Source organism: Neomonachus schauinslandi, chromosome 2 (assembly GCF_002201575.2).
Source record: "Neomonachus schauinslandi chromosome 2, ASM220157v2, whole genome shotgun sequence".
Lineage (NCBI taxonomy): Eukaryota > Metazoa > Chordata > Mammalia > Carnivora > Phocidae > Neomonachus > Neomonachus schauinslandi.
The window spans coordinates 150975130-150978414 of NC_058404.1; the positions used below are offsets into that span (position 1 = coordinate 150975130).

General features: G+C 32.3%; 1 non-coding gene across 1 annotated transcript; it reads left to right on the forward strand.

Annotated features, from left to right (window-relative positions):
- The first annotated feature begins 2301 nt into the window (after positions 1-2301).
- On the forward strand, positions 2302-2405 carry LOC123324183. Its single transcript, XR_006539673.1, has one exon. It is a non-coding gene; the product is annotated as a U6 spliceosomal RNA (small nuclear RNA).
- The last annotated feature ends 880 nt before the right edge of the window (positions 2406-3285 follow it).

Here is a 3285-nt window from a genome sequence, read left to right on the forward strand (position 1 = left end):
AAAAGTTGATCAATATCCCTATGCTTTAAACATCTATGTAGTAGTAATGGTGGTGGTAGTGATAGTACTAATTATAATAAAACAATTACATTTTTAAAAGTTCACTAGGTAGCAATTCTCTTGATCAAGGAGACACGACAGAGCATTATTGCTGATTGAGTTCACATGTAGCATTAATTTAACCTATATGTGTGAAATAACTATTGGCTTTACATCAGATCTAAAATCCTATCGTTCTCTCATATTTATTCTCTCTCCTTCTCTCTCCTGCTATTATCTGGTGGCTAAAATCTGACTATATCTATCGTTCAAAAATATTAACTTCGGATATAAGCAGATGCTATAATGATAGTGCTTGTGGGAAGCAGTGTTTTTTTAAAAGTGTTTTCCCTCATATATCCCCCATAAGAATTTAGAATAAAACAAGTGTTTTTAAGAAAGTTTCTAGGTTGACGAGTTAACAGTAACAGTTTAAAATAGCTAAGCATTCTGAAATTTTGTGTCATTAAATATTGGAATTTAAAAGTGGACAGGTTATGTCAATTTTTTAAATTCTATCCAGTGAGATCTAAATATCATAATGATTGGATACAAAACATTGCTAATTTAAAAGAAATACAAAAATAAGTGTAATATTGCATGGTTTTTACTTCTTTAGATCATATTCAATCCCAATTCCTTCACTGAATTTTATTCAAATATATACAATACATTTAAGTCTTTGTTGAAAGCCTTTTATTGTTTCTCTACAATAAAATATATATATTTAAATTTAAAATTATTTTTAAATTTTCCTATAAACATAAGACAGTAAATATTAAAAATTATTTTACATTGACATACCTTTACTATTATATGTAAATGTAATGAACAATTGATCAAAGATATTCTGTCATGTATTCATGGATGAATATTATTTATTGTGTGAGTAATGTGGAGTTGAACATTCATTCCATTCTTTTATTAAAAAAATAGGTCTGAGCATGAAGAAACTATGTTCATATAAGTAAATAGATTTGAACAGACTTGTTATAAGCCCATAACTAAATTCTTTGAACCTCTTCTGAGTTTTGTGCAAAAATCTCATGCTGATTTCCCATTAAAAAATTTCGTCATCTGTCATTTGATAACTAAGTTCGGTTATCCTTCACCTCTGTTAAAAAGTATGAATTGGAAACCACCTGAAAATCCATTTGTCTTCTAGTCATTAGAGTCATTCATTTTCTCAAGTTTAACACCAAAATCTAGTTTATCCTCTGTATATATATACCAGAGAGAGAGAGAAAAGGAGGTAAAGAGGAAGAGAGAAAGAGGGAGAGAGAGAGAGAATAAGAGAGAATGAGGGAAACTCTGGAGAATTTTACATCCTGGAACAACATACCATACTTAGCCTTAGGATGGGTGAGAAGTGTCCCTTTTTAGTATAAAGGGTTGATAAATGTATTAGAAAAAGGAGATGTAGGAAAGGAACTGCTTCACTCAGGAACCTTATCAGTCTTAGGAGAGAATCCATACGGAAGTGATGATCAGGAAATTCATTTTCTTAAAGCCATCTGTGCTTGTATCTTAGAACCCCAGGCCATGTATACCCCAGTTGGAAGACCACTGGTCTAAGGAGGCGGTGTGCAAACTGGAGACAATCCCTTGGAGAATTTGAATCTGCAGACTGACACTGTTTCCTTCCTTAGTCCTTTTTGGGGGAGGGTCACATGTCACAGATGGCATGCGATATGTCCTGTGTACAGAGTAGAAATTCCCCATCCTAGAATAATTGAGTGTCACATTTAATCTTATATTTGCCCCAGTGTTTTCTGATTTAATGAAGTTTGCATGTGCACAGTTGAATGGACTTACGCACTATAAGTTTTGTAGTTTTAATTAGTAAAATACTCACAAAATGGACAAGTGGACTACAAAAAGTTGCTGCCAAATAAACCTGTATTGACGATAATATATGATTAATAATCCAAACATCAGAAAATGGCAGAAATCAAGTTCAATCTTCTGGTAGACCACACAGCAAGACAAAAACTGTCATGGTTTAAACAGACATGACAAGAGGATACCAAAAAATTTCTAAATCATGAAAAAACAATGTGAATATACATGTACTTAATGAACTCATTAAAAAACATTTTATCATTTTTCACACCTCTGTATTTTGTTGTGGCTTGTAATGTACATACTTGCATTAGGTAAGAAGTATGTGTACATGATTTACAAATAAATAAATGTATTTTGGAATAATTGTCCAAAAATGTTTTAATGATGGGATGTGGTATCAAAAAATTGGGGGGGATTGTGCTCACCTTCACACGACATATACTAAAATTGGAACAATACAGAGATTAGCGTGTCCCCTGCACAAGGATGACACCCAAATTTATGAAGCATTTCATATTAAAAAATAAAAAAATTGGAGGGACCAACTGGTCTAGAGAAAGCACTAAGCTTAACTTTCTTATATGATAAAAAGAACAATAGGTTAGTAGCTACCTGTCTAGAAATTTCGTCAGCTTTATTTCTTCTCGATATTTTGCACTAAATGGCAAATATAGAAGAAGCAGTGAAGTTTGGGGACAGTCTATTTCCAATGATGCTTATCACAACATAATTATGCTATTCTACCTGTGTAAATAGTGTCAATGATATTATGGTTTTCACATAATTTATATGTAAATTAAAAACAATGATTTTTTTTCGGAATAATAGCATATAAAGATTGGAAAAAGATATGTAATTAGACACAATTTCCTTGTAAGGTGAGTCATTTCCCAGCAACATTCTTACTCAATATAAATTCCAGTGGAACTTCCAGAATATTTGAGTTATGACCTGAACACTGCTTTGTCGGAAGCTGGCATTCCTACCACAGAGAAGCAGAGGTCTCTGAAGAAAAAAAAATCGGTCTCTTTGCCAATTTTACAAGTTGGCTGTAGCTATAATCATCAATTCCTTCACAGATACAGAGTTTGCATATAAGATTTTTTGTGTGTCTGTGTCCTGTAGCTCTGGGCAGTTGTTCACTTTAGTGGTGATATTACCATTAATGCATATGCTTCAGGTTAACAAACATGGAACAAAAAATATTTTTATTTCACAGCTGACCAAATTATAGTACTTAATTTCTAGAAGATGCATGACATGAAATACCCTGTGCTTTAATATAATCAATGGGTAACATCTAGTTCCTTATTTCAAATGTAAGAATTGCAATCCAGACAGAAAGAATACAAAGAATGTGCTAAACAACTCAAAGCAAAATTCACACAACTTAGAACACAA